This window comes from Canis aureus, chromosome 15, assembly GCF_053574225.1.
Source record: "Canis aureus isolate CA01 chromosome 15, VMU_Caureus_v.1.0, whole genome shotgun sequence".
Lineage (NCBI taxonomy): Eukaryota > Metazoa > Chordata > Mammalia > Carnivora > Canidae > Canis > Canis aureus.
Window position 1 is genome coordinate 64169243 of NC_135625.1, and position 18590 is coordinate 64187832.

General features: G+C 35.7%; 1 long non-coding RNA gene across 4 annotated transcripts in view; it reads right to left on the minus strand.

Annotated features, from left to right (window-relative positions):
- The window catches only part of LOC144285043 (uncharacterized), a 64577-nt gene extending 46504 nt beyond the window's left edge, over positions 1-18073 (minus strand). For all 4 annotated transcript variants that reach the window (XR_013353442.1, XR_013353443.1, XR_013353441.1 and 1 more), the window contains exon 1: positions 17941-18073. This is a non-coding gene — a long non-coding RNA (uncharacterized LOC144285043). The remainder of the gene's footprint in view (positions 1-17940) is intronic.
- Positions 18074-18590: the final 517 nt, after the last annotated feature.

Genomic DNA, 18590 nt, shown 5'->3' on the forward strand with positions numbered 1-18590 from the left:
TTTAAGTTTTTGTATGGTACATCCAATGTCTGGGCTTCCTAGGGGAGGCCTTCTATAAATGTATTTTTTTCCAGTGAATGGGCCATTCATTCTTGTCTTTTTTTTTTTAATGTCTCATTACTTTAAAATTGTTATTTACTTATTTTTCTGAAAACTAGACATTCTGGACATTATAATATGATGACTCTGGAAATTAGATTCTCCCTCCACTCCAGTGACTTTTGTTGTTGATTGTTGAGGTTTCCAGTCATTTTTTTAAAGTGACTTTCCACACCATTTTCACAAGCTGTTTTCCTTTTTCTGTGTGGTCACTAAAGTCTCCACTGCAGTATGTGACTTGACAGAGATGTTCTTCAACACCAAAACTTTGTAGTCACTTGCTTCATTAAGCACCCACCTGATGCTTTAAATTCTTAGTTAAGTTTTGGAAATCTGATACGGTTTATTCTTTCAAGTTTTTTTTATTATTATTATTCATTTGTTTTAGGTTATTTTGCCTTGTTTTGCTTTAACAGTTGCTTCAGTGGAGCATTCTATTCTTAAAGCTCTCTCTTCCACTATTTCCCATGATGCTATTCCCACATAATAGTTTGGGATAGAATATTGCTGGGGGAGTGGATACTGAGAAGACTTGCAAAAAATCTGTTTTTTTTTTCCTTGCTCTCTTTGTAACCAACTCTTCTTTTAGGCTTCTGAGTTTCATTAGTCAGGGAAGTAAAAACAGGGAGACAATAGTATAGACTTATAATGTAGCACATAAAATGAAATATTTGGTAAATAATGACAACATTTTCTGGGGAATATTGTTGTGAACAATTTATGTATCGATTCCTCAAATATTTATCCAGCACCTATTACATATCAGGCAACTTTTGGGGTACACTAATGAAAAATAATTTTCCTCATTTTGTTTATACTCCAGTGGTGGGTGACAAATAATAAGTATAAAAGCAAAACATTAAGGGCATTAACTTAGTTTAAGCACAAGTAGAAAAATAAACCAAGGAAGGAAGATAGAAAGTATAAGGATAAGATAAATGCTACTTTAAATCACTAAGAAGGTGATTTGGAACAAAAATCTAAACAAGATATGTAAAGAGCTAAGTCACGTATAAAGAGCATTTTAGGTTGAGGAAACCACAAATGCAAAGGGGCTGAGCAGGATTCTGGTGAGAGTGGAGCAGCAAGAAAGAGAGTGTCTAGAATGCGATGAGTGAAATGAAACCTTAGTTTAAAGTTAGATGGAAAGGGGTTAGATCATACAGTAATGTGGGAGCCATTAAAACATTGTGAGAACTCTGGTTTCTTTCTTTCTTTTTTTTTTTTTTTTTTTTAGGAAATGTTAAGGGAAATAAATGACAGCCTCAGAAGAAAAAAAATCTATGTTTAATTGGGATTCCAGAGGGCGCCGAAAGGGACAGAGGACCAGAAAGTGTATTTGAACAATAGCTGAGAACTTCCCTAACTTGGGGAGGGAAACAGGCATTCAGATCCAGGAGATAGAGAGATCCCCCCTTACAAACAATAAAAACTGTTCAATATCCCAACATTTAATAGTGAAACTTGCAAATTCCAAAGATAAAGAAAAGATCCTTAAAGCAGCAAGAGACAAGAGATCCCTAACCTTTATGAGAACTCTGGTTTCAATAGAGGTGAAATGAGAATAAGTTGGAGGGTCAAAACCCTTATAAAACAAGGAAGTATTATGATGAGTTTTTTGGCTTTAAAAGATCACTCTGAATGAATGATTTGACAGTAAAGGTCAACAACAAGCATAGAAACAGGGAATGTATTTTAGAAACTATTGCAAAAATCTTGGGAAAACTGATAGTACATTGGTCCAGGTGGTAGCACAGGGGATGGAGAAAAATAATCAGAACCCAGACAAATTTTGGAGAGAAGTACAATTTATCCTGGCATAGTAATGCCATTTAAGGAGTCTATCACATGGAAATAATTAGATTTTATTAAAAAAAACTTATCAGGGTGTTTTTTTTTTCAGGCTGCTTATTGAATCATTACTTCTAGTAAATATGGTAATAACCTATATAAGCAATAGCAATACACATTCATTCGATATTAATTAGACATTTCTACAGAATAAATGAATAACTTCTCGCTCATGGAGTAGCTTTGACTTCTTGTCCTCTTACTATTTGATTTTTAATGACCTTTATTAAGAGAAAAGTCTTCCCATGGATCTTCTGCATGGAAAGATCTTTTCTAGTGTCAGACTTTCTTAATATAAAAACAGTCTCACCACTAATTTTACAAAGGTCAAAGAGAACAGAGGCATTTGAAAACAAAATGTTCTTATTACCATAGATGATTATATTTAAATCTAAGAACCAGCCTCTTAAAGATGCATGACATTTCTGAAGCTTCACAGTGGGATGCTGGGACTGATTGGCATCTGCTGTAGAGGGCCAGTCGTTAGGTATTCAGGAATTTTGCAAGCCACTTGGCAGCATATCAGTAGCTTGAAACCAACCTTAGTGAGAGGATTTATATCACAGAATTGGTAAGCACCCCAGACCCAGTCTCTACACATTTACTGACATATTACTGAGTTAAGTTCTTAATTTTAAGGAGTACAAAGATTGAGAGAATACAATGAGCACATAAACTGCATTGGATTATAACATTCAAAATAAATGCATTTTGACAATTTCTGTCTTAAAACGAACTTATCTAAAATGTACTAAAATATATTATGTTTTTGGAGATATCTTAAGTATTTGCTGCTATTCTGAATATATCAAGACTTCCGGGTATGCTTCCTAATGAAAGGAACAGTACAATTTATACATGGCCTATGTATTTAGTGACATGAAAAGAGAAATTAGCCAAGCAAAATCCAGAATTTGCAAGTTTTTTTTCTTAAAAGTATTTTACAAAGCAGCATATATCAAAATTTTTCTTATTTATCCAGATATCTGTGTTGCTCTTTTAAAGATCATGTGGCAAAATTGCTTACCAGCAGGATTTGTAGCAACCAAATCTGGAGGCACTGCAGTAGAGCAGATACAGTAGTTCTTTTGAAAATATCCATCACCGTCACCTGCTTGCTCTTGCTACAACTTTCCTTTCCAAATTTCACTTTCAGAACATATATCTAGTGTCTTTCTTGTTCAGTAGTAAATTGTCTTTGTTCCATTAAATTTACGAGATTTTCACCACATAAAATAGTCTCTGACAGAATCATTTTTGATCTGTCCATTAGGATTGGGCCAGATGGATCTGCTGTGATGCCTCAACCAGCCATGCTCAGCCCACCTGATCACACCTTCACCACGAGAGGCATCAAAAAGCAAATAATCCATTTGTTGTTTTAGTGGAAAGATTTAAACTACGGATAGCGGCTATTTCATAAATTGTTTAGAAAAGTGCCATTTTCTAATGTGTTGAAGTGCTTAGACTTGCAAATAAACAATTCCTGATTATATTTAAAATATATGTCAAAATGTTTACATTATTTTTAGGTAGCTTTACAGCTCAATTTATAGTAGCATCTCTGAGATACACATGGCTCTTACAAATTGTGAAGTCTTTATATTTTGGGGGAGTCGGATGCATTCCTTCACTCCTCATGTAGGGATTAATTATCTGCTCACTCATGGCACCATGGCAGTTAACAAAAGGCCACCTGACCTTGACCTGAAAGTTTTTCCTTGTAGACCAAAGATGCTATCTACAGTGTTGTAGACAAGACCAAGGATGCCTGAGGTGCACTGTGCGTTCAAGTTCCAGCTTTACTCCACTTTAGCTGTATGAACATGGGCAAGTCACTCAACCTGTCAGTTTTCTCACCCAGAAAATTCAAGCAAAAGTGAGATATCTCCCAAAGGATTTTGTTGTTGTTGTTTTATAGGGGGAGGAAGTTTTAAAGAACATCACATTATATGTGCTAGATGTATTTTCTATTATTGTTACTAATATTGTAGAGATATTGAAAAAATTGTGCTATAAGAATAACTATTATCCAGTTACTTCTGCACATCCATGTTTCTTCCATAGGGATTACTGTATTATTGTCCTTTCCTTCCATAGTTTACAATTTCTACCCACCCTGCGCTCATCCTATTCATTGAATAATATTCACTTGCTTTGAGGGCATAAATGAGTTCTTAGGGTTCACTTTTATTTCCTATGGCAGATATCACAGAACTTCACACAGTACAATAAACATAGCTAGAACCACAATCACAGATCGTCTTGTTTACACCAGCTTATGAGGGAACATTGCAAGTAAAGTCTCATCTTCATTAGAAAGACTTGATTGCTGAATGTTGAAATGTTGAAATCCATGTACTATGGGGATCTCTGGGCTACCTACTTATCGTCATTTCACTTGAAATTATGGTTAAAATCAGGTATCAATGCTCCATCTCAGACTTACTAATTTGGACACTTGAAACCAGAGGCCTGGGAATGTGCATGTTATCCAAATCCCCCAGATTAACATCCCCTTTAAAGTGTGGAAGAGTAGTTTCATGCCTCCTACCTTTTCAACTAGACTATTCTGTCTCACTACTGGGTCTCTCAGAATTTTTTTACTTATTTGGAAAAAACAAAAACACTAAGTCGTTCATCTTTTCTGCATTCCCTGAGGTCTACTTTTCAGAGTTTACTATATTAGCAAACAGTATTATTGTATTTACTGATTAGCTACACCACAATAATGATGCATAACAAGCAGCCACTAAAATGTAGCAGCATAAAACAATAAGCATTTATTTAACACATGTAATCGGGATTATCAGGAGCTTGATTGTTCTAGGCCAGGTTTGGGTGGGTGGTACTGCTCTGCTACATGTTTCTCTCATCTTCTTGACACAAGTGTTTTAGTTCAAAGCAAATTCTTCTTTTAGCAATAGCAGATATGCCAGAGACAAGTCCCCAAAGTGTAGATGATCTCAAGTCCTTGTGGAGTCATGTCTGCTAATATTCCATTAGCCATAGCAAGCCAAATATCCATGCCTAACATGAAGAGACCATGGAGAACATACTTTCTGTGGCAGTGATGGGAGGAGGGTGAAGTCTTTCTGACCAATATTCCAACTGGCCACATTGACTTAGGTCACTTTCCATTACTTTATTTCGGCAGTAACTCCTTTGGACTTCTGGTTTCTCCCAGTTAAGGAGAAACACTCTAAAACAAATAAATCCTGAACCTTAGTTCAGGTCTCAATACCTCTATTGTGTTCACCATTTGAAAGAGAAAAATGGAAAGACACAAAAGCACAATTGTTGCTATCAAGTTCTAGAAAAACATTTACTTTTTTTCCTGTTAAAATCCCTTATACCCTATAGAATCTAATTGTGGACTCTATCCTCCTTCGTGGAGTAAGCCATAAGAATTTGACAGTTACATGTGAAATCATGCTTAATTATAACTTTTAGTTACATTGCTTTGCTCTGCATTGTTTCCATACTATTGCTAAATTTTTCAATACAATAAATGTTTGGGGAAAACATTTTAAATGTTAAAATTCAACATTAACCTGAGCAATGGTAATGAGTCCCTTGAGACAGTTTGATAAATAAGGTAGTAAAAATACGTTCTTTTTATTTAAACATAAATGTTTCTTTTCAAATGTTCGTGTTGGCCACATATTTTGTGTTCTTTAATATGGCTTAAAATGCACTCAAGATTTCAAAGCTAATCTTTAGGCTTCTTTTAAACACAAAAATACTATTTGAAGTGTGGCGTTTTAAACTATTGCTATTCAGTTTTTATTTGATCATATCTCCTTGATAATTTCATGTATTGAATAACTAGAATGTCTTCTCTCAGTGAATTCCTGATATCTATTATAGTGCCTGATATAGAGTACATGGCCAAGCAAGAGTTATCAGGTGAATAAATAAAGGAATTACTTTTATAATTTTATCTTTTATTTCTGTGCTCATTAACATATGTACCATCCAGACTTGCAAGTCATTGACTGAAATATTAAATGGAATTTTGTAAGCTCAAAACATTCTGCTCATTGGATAGATGTTCACTACACAATAAAGATCAATTTTAACCTGTCCTCAATTGTGTTGAAAAGAATGTAAAGGAGACATATAATTCTACATAATATCTCATATTCCCTTGCCTTGTGAATTTGTACTGTCATGTACCTATTTTTTTTTGTCATGTACTCTATTGATCTGGTATAATTTCCTTCCAAACATGTTTCTTTTAGTTTTGCTTTGTTTTTCTGAGACTGAAATGCTAGCCTGCTGCTTTATTCTAGAATCTCAGGAAAATTTAACATTAGCTTAATCAGTATATAATTTCCAAACTCATCGTAAAATTACTTTCAAATAGGTGTAATACAAAACATATATATCTCCACTTTTTATCTGTAATCTTCAAATTATTTCTATATCTTCAGTGAGTTGTCAGAACTAATGGCTCAGTAATAGTATCAGCTAATTCCTAAATGCTTTCAATATACGTCAATATAAGTTGTTTTTAAAAACAACTTGATGAAGTTGTTTTTAAAAGCATATTTTTAAAGTAATCTGAAAACACGTGCCTTCCCTTTGTCTCCCATCATAAGCAATGGGCTCTGATTATGTGATCATATTTATAAATAAATTCCATATCAGTCAATTAAATATATGAGATTTGAATATATGAGATTCCGTGCAGTAATTATGGGCAAATGTATCTAAAAAACAAAATTTGCTGCCACTTCAGAAAGCATCTCCACAAAGTAGACAAAAAAAGGGAACAGTGTCGCCATTGAATAAGCATTAAACCGGAATGTGATGCACATCCCAGACAATCTGCTAAAGGGATTGCAGAAGGAATAAATCTCACCCTGTTAGATAGCCAAGCAGATAAAACCCATTATACATGTGTTCTCAAACAATAACTTGTCTTCAAGTTAGAGAACTTGATGGCACCATTTATCACATACAGCTCATGCTAAGTGCATTTTGTAATTGCGATAATCACCTGTGTTTGCTGTCATGAAATAAAACAGTAAATGCCTCCTACTTTTATGACCAGAGGAGGTTTGGCACTTTGGAGCCACACACCAGGTGAGGTTAGGCTCCTATCATCCTGGGAAGCTGGGAGCTAGGCCTCCCTGCTCCTTGATGATTACATTTCAAAGAGATGTCTCCCAGCTCTTTGAGGTAACAATCCTGGGCTGCTTATTTAGCCTTTAAAAAAAAATTTACACACATACCAAAGAGGCAGAGAAGGTGCCCACAAGTTTTCTAAAGCAATTGCTCTAAGGGAAGGGAGGAGGGGTTAGGTAGGATACTTCCTCTCTTTTCAACAGGGAGAAATCAGCCTTATTTTTTATTTGTATTTGCCCACACAGTAGATTCAAAGGTACATGTTAGGTTTAAAGGTTTTCTTCTGCTGATTTTAAAGATGACTTAAAAAAAAAAAAAAAAAAAAAAAGATGACTTCAAAGGTAGAAGAAACAGAGGCAGAGAGTGAAGAGAAAAGCCTGGGCGGGGGTTGTATACAGCTGTCCACTCTGCAGAAGAGGGGTGAAATTTACCATGCACAAATCTAGGAAAAAGAACTAAGAATAAATGGCTACAATCTGTAGGGAGACAGGTTTCAATATCACATTGGGAAAAAGCTGTCTAATTTGACATATTGGGCAGCAATGTCTCCTGTTTGGGGCTTACTAGAGTCTTCCAAGCACCAGCAGAATGTTCTCCAAGGGAGGAAAGTACAGAAGTCATCCAACATCAACTGAGTGATTGGACCTCCATGAGCTGATACTCAGGGCTTCTTCCAATACTGGGATTTTATATTTTCATATCTTATAAGAAATGTGTCCATATATGTCAATGTATACTCAGAGAAACACTTGATAGAATAATATCAAAAGTCTTGCCTTTTTGCATTTCTGTCTGAAACCACCCAGCCTGAGAGATCATCCCCTAGGAAGGCTTTATTTCCCTCACAAGATTTGTCCAGCTAACTATGTTAAAGACGGGGTGTAGAGCTAGCAGAAAATTCTTTATTCAAGTTTATTTTCTTTAGCAGGGTGTACAGGCTGTTTCTAGAATTCTGGAAAGTGCTTAGACCTAGAAATTGTTATAGTGGGCAAAGAGGAAGACAGGAAGTCAAGCAAAGGCAGAGAAGGCTATTAGCACTAAAATGAAAGAAGAGCAGGGGATGGAATAAAGACCAGGTTCAATACGTCGTGAAGTCATATAAAAGATCAGTTCTGGAAGAACTAAAGAGAGTGAGCAGGGAAGGTGAAAAACATCTTAAGGTGAAAAAAAAAGTGGGGGTTTCTAAATAAAGGAAGCAGCAAAGAGGTTACTTCAGGGCCAGTGAAAATCGAAGCAGGGAGACCTTGATCAAAGGATACTTGAACAGCCAAGAAACAGATGAAATATTCTACAAGAATTTGGTGCTTATGTGTGGAACATTCCCGAATAATCGTGCTGTGCATTGTTAAAGACTTCAGGTAATAAATTAAAAGTCTAGTTAAATCATTGTAGTATTTAGTTAGCATGATTTACTTTATATTTTCTCTGGTTACCAAAATAAGACAAGCTCATTGTTGAAAATAATTTGAAGTGCATGAAGATTTAAGAAAAAATTAATCTTTGGCGCTGAGGCTGTTCATCATCACTGTTAAAATTTTGTGTTTGACATTTCCATGTAGGATTTTGCTTTGTTTTTAATGCAGTATATTTTAATAGTTAAGTGCATAGGCCCAAGATAGCTTTAAATTCCTGAGTTACAAGGAAATAGGCTTCCATACTGTTTTATCAACTTAGAGAATCCTATCTCCTTGTAATTCATATAGCAGTACCTGGGTTTGTAACATCATATGGAATTTTTTTTCATATGGAATTTTTAAAAAAGATTTTTAAAGGATTTATTTATTTATTTATTTATTTATTTATTTATTTATGAGTGGGGGCGGGGAGAAGAGGGAGAGGGAGAAGCAGACTTTACACTGAGTGCAGAGCCTGATGCAGGACTTGATCCCACAACCCTGAGATCATGACCTAAGCCGAAATCAAGAGTCAGATACTTAACCAATTGAGTCACCCAAACACTCTTGGGACATCTTACTGAATTTTAGCATCTGTACATCATTATTTTTTTTTCAGTTTATCTCTTTTGTTAACCTGAAACACCATCCTCAAAGTTGTATTTCTCAGGTACCTGGGTGGCTCAGTGGTTGAGCATCTGCCTTTGGCTCAGGTCGTGGTCCTGGGATTGAGTCCCACATCGGGCTCCGGAGGGAGCCTGCTTCTCCTGCTGCCTGTGTCTCTGTTTCTCTCTCTGTGTCTCTCATGAATAAATGAAATCTTTTAAAAGAAAAAGTTGTATTTCTCCAGGACATTATGAGGAACTGAACACTAGGCCATCAAAAGTAATGACCTTAAATGTCATAGAGCTACAAAGGAATATCTTAAGAGAATACCTACTATGTGCCAAAGGCTTTAAATGCATTTTTCATTTTATTTTCATAGAATCTGTAAATAGATTATAAAATGGAAGCTCATGAGATTAGTTGTGTGCTAGGTTTTGTTTAAAATCATTTATTGGAGTAAGCATTATGAATTATATCTAAGTTATCTAAGTGGTCATTTCTGAAATACACTTAAAATCTTGCACAGCAAATTCTTAAAAGATACCATTTCATCTAGAAAAACAATGAAAGCATGCTAAAAATGCCCTCTCAAAACTGCTCTTCCGATGTCATTCTCAATTGGTGATAACACTTCATCCTTCCAGAGTCGCTTAGGCCAAAAACCCCGGAAGTCATCCTTGATACTGATACACCAGCAAGACCTGCCAGCTTTACCTACACAATAGAGCCCAAATTATTCTACTTTGGCTGGCTTCTGGAGCTACCTGCCTGTTGGAAGACACCATCCTCTCACAGGGAACATGGCCACAGCTTTCCAGTAGGTGCCATTGTTTCTTCCTTTAGTCAATACTGCCTTAGTCAATTCCCAGCACAGCAGATAGAGTGATCATTTTAAAGTGCAAGTCAGATTGTCACTCTTCTGTTCAAAATGTTATGATACTTTGCCACTTCCCTTAAGGTAAAAAACTAAATCTTTACAAGAGCTGACGAGACCCCATTTGTATGTCCAACACCACACCCTCCCTTCCTTCTACATCTTGGAACTCAGCTTCTATCCCATCATTCAATGGCCTCAGCCAGGCAGGTGTGCTAAGTGCATCAGTGCCTCAGAGCCTTTGCATTTGCTTTTCCCATGGCTGGAACCACATTCTTCTATACGCTAACCTCTTAGGTTTTCGTGATCTGTTTTTTCTTTTCCTTTAAGGTTCTGATATGTGTCACATTCTCAGTGAGATATTCTCTGAATATCCTAATTAAATCACAACTTAATATCCATGTCCACATCCCCTAACCTCTTTCCTGCTTCATGTGCTAATAGCACTTACCACTTTAACTTACAATATTTCTCTGTTACATGCCCCAAGAGACCATAAGCTCCTTGAAGACAAAGGGTTACTTTATGCTTATGTATTAATTTATTTACATTGCCTAAAACATTTCATCTCATAGCTGGTAGTCAATAATGTGTTGAACATATGAACGAATGTTTATTCATATAGGAATAGTTTTAGTTGGTTAAAAGCCCTAACTGAACACATTTCCCCAATTCTTGAGGAATAGCTACATTATTTTATTCAAAAACATGTCAAAAACAGAATGAAAGACTTTGACATTTTTGCCTTTTCCTCTCAAGGTTGACTGAATAGCTAAAAACAAAAGCTAAAAACAAAATAGAGGTAAATCACAAATAATGAAAAGTAGAACTACTGACTTCGCTCTCAGTTAAATAGATAATCAAATTATCTAGAACACCTTATGTACCACACTCAGTGGAGAAGTGGGATTGTATGTATGTTTATGGTGTGCCATGGATGAAATAGGGTATATTGGCAAAGCATCTGCATAGCCATTTTCCTTCTGGAAGAGTACACTAATATTTTTATGTTTCTCCCACTGACAGATTATCTTAGACTCTTTATGTCTAAAATGATCTTTTTTTTCCCCTTTATCCTTGAGGGATATATGGGTATAGAATTCTTGGTTGATTGTTATTGCAGCAATTTGAAGAAGTTACACTCTTGTCTTCTAGCTTCCTTGTTTTTGGATGAGACGTCAGCTGTTGAACTTACTGTTTTTCACATGAAGGAAGGATTTTTTTCCCTAGCCATTTTTAATATTTTTTTTCTTGAATTTTGGTCTTAAGCAGTTCTCATGGTGTGCATGGGTGTTTTCTTCGGATTTTTTTTTTTTGAGGTGTATAGTTCTTGAATTTTCTTGGATTTAGGTTTGATAGGACTCCTCAGTTTGGGGAAATTCTTCTCAAATATTTTATCTGCCTCCTTTCCTCTTCTTTCTGAGACTCAAATTACATTGTGTTAGACTCTTCCACTATATCCCCAATGTTCCTTACATTCTTTTTCACAATGTTCTCCTTTTTTTTTTTTTTTTTTTTGGTCATGCTAAGCTTGACTTTATCTCTGGCTACTTTAATAGGTGTCTGATTAGTCAGTCATCTTCATTTTCTGCATGACTTTGTAAATATTTTCTGGTATTCTCTTGTTTTATGTTGAATCTATCTTCTTGTATATCTTTTATACTAGTGCCGGACAATGTGTACTAACATTAATAGAGACATGCTGAGGCTCTTACTCTTATTAGCTTCTACTAGTGAGGATGACTCTGGCTTCCAGAGGACAGAAGCCTAGAGGAATCAGTTAGTGGGAGCACTGTCTCATGCTGGGTTTCCTCTTAGTCCTTGGATTTATCCTCTTAGGTAATAATGAAAAGCCAACAAATATTTAACACACTACCATTTCTTCCCAGGAGACCCTAAATCCTAATTTTTATCACCCATCTCTGTAATATAATAAAACATTAAAAGTACTCTATTTTTTCTGAAGAAAAGCAGTATTACTTTTTCCATGTTCATCAAGAATGCACCTCGAACTATGACAATAATTGATAGAGTAAGGTAAAGCTCTTTGAAACTAAAAGTAGGTGATAAGTGGCAGATGATATTATTAACTTTGAAAGTAGTGTTATTGTTGCTTTGTGTTACTCTCAACAGTTTTGAATTACCAATATGTCATAAGCATAATATAAACACTGTAATTGTTCATTTGTACAACATTTTGTGTAATTGGGATTTCCTAAAAAGCAATATCTTCTTAAGTTGCTTTTGAAAAACTCTATTTAGGGAACTGAATAGAATATATGATAAAATATATTTATTGTTAATTATTTCAGAAAACATGCTAAAGATTTTTGTTTAGCAATAGTCCACATTAGTGGTACAAATATAATATTCTCTTAACAAGAATAATTCTGATGTAAAGCATATGATTATGCATTTAATCTTTCTAATGCTCTTTCCACAAAGTGACTAATAGCACTTTGCATATATTTCAGATGTATGTCTATCCTCAATGTAGTTTAGATTTCCTTTATCGTAATTCCTCATTAAAATAATTGCATTAACATAATATTGAAATAATTTGAATAAATATTTAAAATAAGATTCACATGAATATAAGGTATAGACCAACACCTTCGTTATTATGTGCTGCTCTAACCTATATATCTTTACAAGACTATGGTGGGCAAATAGGGTTCAACTCCTGTGCCAACTCCAGTCAATGGTGAGTGGTTGCCTAGCATACTATTTCAAAAGAATATCTGAAGTTTTATCCATATATCTGACATGGATGCAGGAAAGAGAAGTTTTGAACAAATAAAGGTATATTTTCCATCACTGAGATACTTTCATATAGTTCTTCCCAAAGATACTTGTCATTTGTCTTATTTCTTAATCTATCAGAGTTCAAGTGGTCATGGCTACCATGAACCTCCTCCCATACATCTTAACAAATGCTATCTCTAATTCTTTGATTGCCCCCCATCCCCGCCTCCCATCCCTCAAAGAGAGACTGCTGGTAATATCTGTGTTTTCATTCTGTGTGGTTGACCCTTAGAAGATCTTTGAAAATGGAGATATATAATAGCTTTATATCTGAAGCTCAACTTCCTACTGGTCTGTCTCCACAGACAGTTTTATAACTTAACCTCTGAAATTAATTCTTAAAGACTACTTTCTTATCTGAATAATCCGGCACATTAAACAGCTCTAAGTAATTAATTTTGAAAGGGAAATTACAGATACTGAGTACATAGGAGTATGGAGATAGAGCAGTAGCTGGTTTGACAAAGAAAGATGTAATGAATTCAGTAGAGACTCCTCCCTCTGCCCATTATTATGGCTGGTGTTACTCCTGCCTAGCCTGCTTTCCCCGGGAGTCTCTCTCCCCTTTCTTTCTCTCTGCATGTATGTTTACTTTTAGTGAAATCATAATTGTTCATGTTTTCTTTGACTACCACTGCTTACATATATATTTTTATGAATATATGAACACATCATGTATATATTATATATGTGACATATTCATATATTTGAGTATACGAACATGTCATATGTATATCAGAATATCCCTGTGACTCATTTCTTTGATTTGCTAAACAATTCTCAATTTGAAATTCCTAGGTAAAACATTTTTGTTATATGTTATTTGGTTGCTAATATGATTAGGTTTCTCTTTTTTGCTTGTCTCTCAGTATTTTAGATGCCACTTGAATTCCAAAACAATATAGTTATTTTTTTTTAAGATTTTGTTTATTTTTGTGAGAGAAAGCAGCACAGACACACAAGCAAGGGGAATGGGGCAGAGGGAGAAGCAGACACCTCGCTGAGCAGGGAGCCTGATATGGGATCCCAGGGCCCTGGGATCATAACCTGGGGCCAAGGCAGATGCTTAACCGACAAGCAACCCAGGTGCCCTAGTTAAACAGTTTAATAGTGTATTCTTCATACCATTATAGCAGCTGTGTGTGTGTGTGTGTGTGTGTGTGTGTGTGTGTGCATGAGAGTCTAATCATAGGGTAACATAGTCACATATTCAAGGATTTACCCTCTAAAAAGCAGTGGAAGAAAATAGAGTTGAATTGGTACAGCAAGTCAGATTATGAAAAAAAAAAGTTGCTTGCAGAGTAAACATTATAGCAGGTACAGAGTTGGACATTCTTCTTTCCAATCTGAAAACACTTTACTTGTCCTATGTTTTGCTGAAATAATCTTCTGTTTCCTATAATGAGCTGCTGTTTATTTTTAATTGATAGCAATAGAAAATACTAAGGTTATAACAAACAGTATCAAGATTAACTGACTTTTCTTTTTTCTATTTTCTTTTCATCCTCTAATTACTTTGGTCCTGATCTCACTGATCTATCTTGATTTCCAAATGTCTTCTTTAGTAATTTGGCTAACTTCATATTTCATGTTTCCTGCTCTAGAGGAAATAGCTCTGTCCCTTAAAGCAGAGTGTGCAATGACATTTTAAAAAACACAAAGCCCAGCAAAGAATTAAATATACTGAGAAGAAAACTTGTCAGGGCTCCCAAACTTTAGAAGTATATTTCCATGACCAAGCATACTGTTTTTTCACTTAAAAAGCAGGACTGGCATTCAGGTAGCACACACCACCAGGGCTGGACCAATCATTGAAGCGTTGAAAGACTTCTATGTTTGTTGACAAATAGGCTGCTGCAAACCTCCAGACTGTCCCCCACCACCTTGCAGCCCTGCCACTCCCTCAGTATACTCTGACCTCTTTACCAACCAGCAATAAAAATGTCAGACAAGTGCCCCCCTGGACCCATTACCAGCTAGAGCTTATCCCACTTGGTCAGTGACTAGATAAGTAGCTGTTAAATAATTTTAACATGAGTCAGCTCATGAAATTTAGCCTCTCAGCTACTTCAGTCTGTTTGGCACACATGGAATTTAACATTTTACTGTCCCCATGCCATTGCATTACTATATAAATTATTCAAAAACAGTATCACTTTGATTAATTAGAACTTTAATGGATTTTTAAATTAAAGACAACCTTGATTGGAAAAAATAAATCATCTCTGTCACAGAATGAGGAACTGAATGTACACCATATTAGGCCATGTCGCAGAAGGGCCACTGCATTTGCTGATACTTCTCACACACTCCTGTCTTAACACTCAGGCTGCTGTCTTCAGATGCTATTAATTTGGGGGGGGGGGGGGACGGCTAAACCAGAATGAAAAGAAAATATCATCAGAAATGAAAACACATGAGAAGATCCAGCCTACAGCAGATATTCTTTAATGATAAAATCCGATTAAAATATGAACCCTCAAAAAATAAAAAATAAAATATGAGCCCTCGCACAAGGCATTAACTTTAATTCCAAAAGAAAGGTTTTGAGGGAACTTAGCAACCAAATGCTCTGTTCGGATTAATTTTTAGAAGGTAGTTTTATACATGTGGCATCTATAATATTATTAAGTGAAGTATCCAGTATGGTGCTAGGTATCCTAAAAATGAAGCATTTTTGGAACATACATACACATACACGCACACACACACACAGGGCTTTGGCTCAGAAACAGCTTTAATCTGAGCCAAGAAAGCACTTGAGCCAAGGAGCTTTAATTATGCACATGCTGAGAAATTTTAGGGGAAGTTTACTGATGTCTGCAGTTTACTTTGAAGTGCATCAAAAACTAAGATGGATTACTAATTGGATAGCAGAATGGATAAATGGATATTTGATAAAGCATTTATTGGAAAATATTAATTTTGGAATCTAGGTGATGACTTCATTGTAAAAGTTGTTCAATTTTGCTTTATGTTTAAAATTCTTTCATAATAAAATGTTGGAAATAATCTATTTCCTGCATGAATGCCACTGTTCCTTAGATTCACTTTTATGATATTTTCCCTCCAAGGGACTGACACAGTAAATGATTTTGGGGTCATTTCGGTTGTGTTAAAATACTTTTTTTAGGGGCACCTGAGTGGCACAGTTGGTTAACCACGTAACTCTTGGTTCTGGCTCAGGTCATGATCTCAGGATCATGAGATTTAGCCCCACATTGGGCTCCACACTCAGTGTGAAGTCTGCTTAAGATTCTCTCTCCTTCTGCCCCTACCCCCTGCTTGCTCACTCTCTCCTTAAAATAAATAAAAAAATCTTTAAGAAACATACTTTCTTTATATATTATATAGTTAAAACAAGGATGAGGCCCAGAAAAAAAAATAGAGTTCCTCAAACCTGAACGTTTTATTTATAAATTTATTTTTATTGGTGTTCAATTCGCCAACATATAGAATAACACCCAGTGCTCACTCCATCAAGTGCCCCCCTCAGTCCCCATCACCCAGTCACCCCCACCCCCCGCCCACCTAAACCTGAACTTTCTATAATTTTCTTGATACATTTTCTGTATAGCACTCAGCAGATTAGACTCTTGGTATTATAGAAGATAAGAATTTAGGGAATTAGTATTTTAGTACTATTTTTTCACGTAATATGATTATCATTGAGTGATCAGGCACATTATAAAGACATATTTATGCTTAATGATTAGGATATATGCAAAAAGCAAGTATGATACTTTAACAAAAGAAAGTGAAACATGGAAATCATGACAGGTAAGAAAAACATTAACTATTTTGAGATGCACTTGAAAAATAAAAATTTATTTTTATTATAAATTAAAAAAATATTGGATAACCAGTATCCCATTTAATACATAAGTTCTTTTCTTTAGGAGTATAACCTCTATGCCCATATCAGAAAATCTACACCTACGTCTTTTTGATTCCTAAATTATGATGATTTTGTATTAAAAGCTAAATGAATGAATCAGATACTAAACACTATAAATTCACAAATACCTAGAGATGTTTTATGAATTGAAGAGTCAAATAAGGTTATATCATGGTATTTGAGATAAAGGGTACACTTCCTCACTTTAAGATTTTATTTATTTATTCACGAGAGACACAGAGAGAGAGGCAGAGACACAGGCAGAGGAAGAAGCAGGCCATGCAGGGAGCCTGACGTGGGACTCGATCCCAGGTCTCCAAGATCAGGCCCTGGGCTGAAGGCAGTGCTAAACCACTGAGCCACCACGGCTGCCCCACTTCCTCACTTTTATTTTGCTACTACCTATAATTGAAGACTCTTTAGAGTACTACTCAGTTATTCATCCCCATTAAGTTTCACACCTTCTTCATACAATTCTTTTCAAAATTCTCCATGGCACTTGCTAAAATTCTCATTGAATTAGAATTTTTTTTAAAATTCTACAACTGGAGTTTTTTGTTTTTTTTGTTTTTGTTTTTGTTTTTTTCAGAATGCTTCCTCTAAACCCTGGCCTTCATGGAAACCATATTCTTACCCAAGGACACTGCTTTCCTATCATGAAGCTACTTGCTTCTCTACTTCATAAGACATGGGCTAGGGGAAAGGCAGTGGCATCCTTAGACCACTTAGACCACTCATTACTCTTCTACTTTTCTGCTCCATACCTCTCTTGTCTGAGTGTTCTGACATGCAGGTAAAAGTCTCTGTTGAGATAATCAGAAATCCTTCTGGACACTCATTCTCAGTCACGGACCACCTGCTTCCCTGAAGTTCCCTCCACTGCATGTTCTGATACCACTTTGAACCACCTCAGTATCTATGTGACCAGTCCAGCAAATAGCGATAAGCCAAAGATTTCTGACCCTGGACAAGAGCTTACGTCTCCACAAATTCTCGCGATCATACCTCAGAGCTTGTCATTTCCCTCATCTGTAGCTACATTGAATCTCTATTTCCATGACAGCAAATCTCATTTTTCACTCTTCATCTTATGCTACTTAGAAACCAAGGCTCTCTTCTTCTTTTCTTTCTTTCTTTTTTCCAAGGCTCTCTTCTACTGAACCCTACTTCTCATGATGATTCTATTCTTTTACACGGCCTGGTTCCTATAGCTCATGGGACTCATGGTTCATAAACTCAACCACTTACCGTCATCACCCTTACTTCCTAGATTCATTTACCTTGTAAATCCCCAGCCTTGGATTAATCCACCCAAATTGTCTGATAAGTAGGTTTCTTAGTCTGGCTGAATAGTAGAACACCATCAGTCTGGGATTAGTGTCACTATTAGGTCATGGTCTCCAAGCTCAGCTGGGCTCAGCCACTATTATGACATCATTTTACATGATCCTGCTTAGACCTATTTCCACCTGCACAATGGCTAATCTAAACCCATATTTCTATTTCTCGGGATACAGCCAGGTCCCAGATTTGCTGAGAAAAGTTAAGACTATCAGTATTATTTTCCTAAACTGTTCCCATTTTTAAATGTTATCTATATGTATGTGTGCATTTCCACTCTCTTTCCTTCAGCTTCTTGAGAGGAGCTGTATCATTTTTAAGTTCAGGTGTATCTTTTCCCTGGGCTCCAGCCCTCGGAACTCACCACAAGATTTCAAACCCAGGTTTCAGAAAGACAGTAACAGCTAAAAAAGAAAATTTCTATGAAGAGGAAGTTTTGAGTATAAGTAGAAAATTTAGTTTTAGTCCTGAATAAGGAAAAAAAAGTTCAAATTATGTATAGTCTATTTTTCAATTTTCTTCATAATAGTCTAGAAAAATTAAAAATTTAAAAAGAATCAAAGTTTAAAAGTTACATTATCGTGTTTTA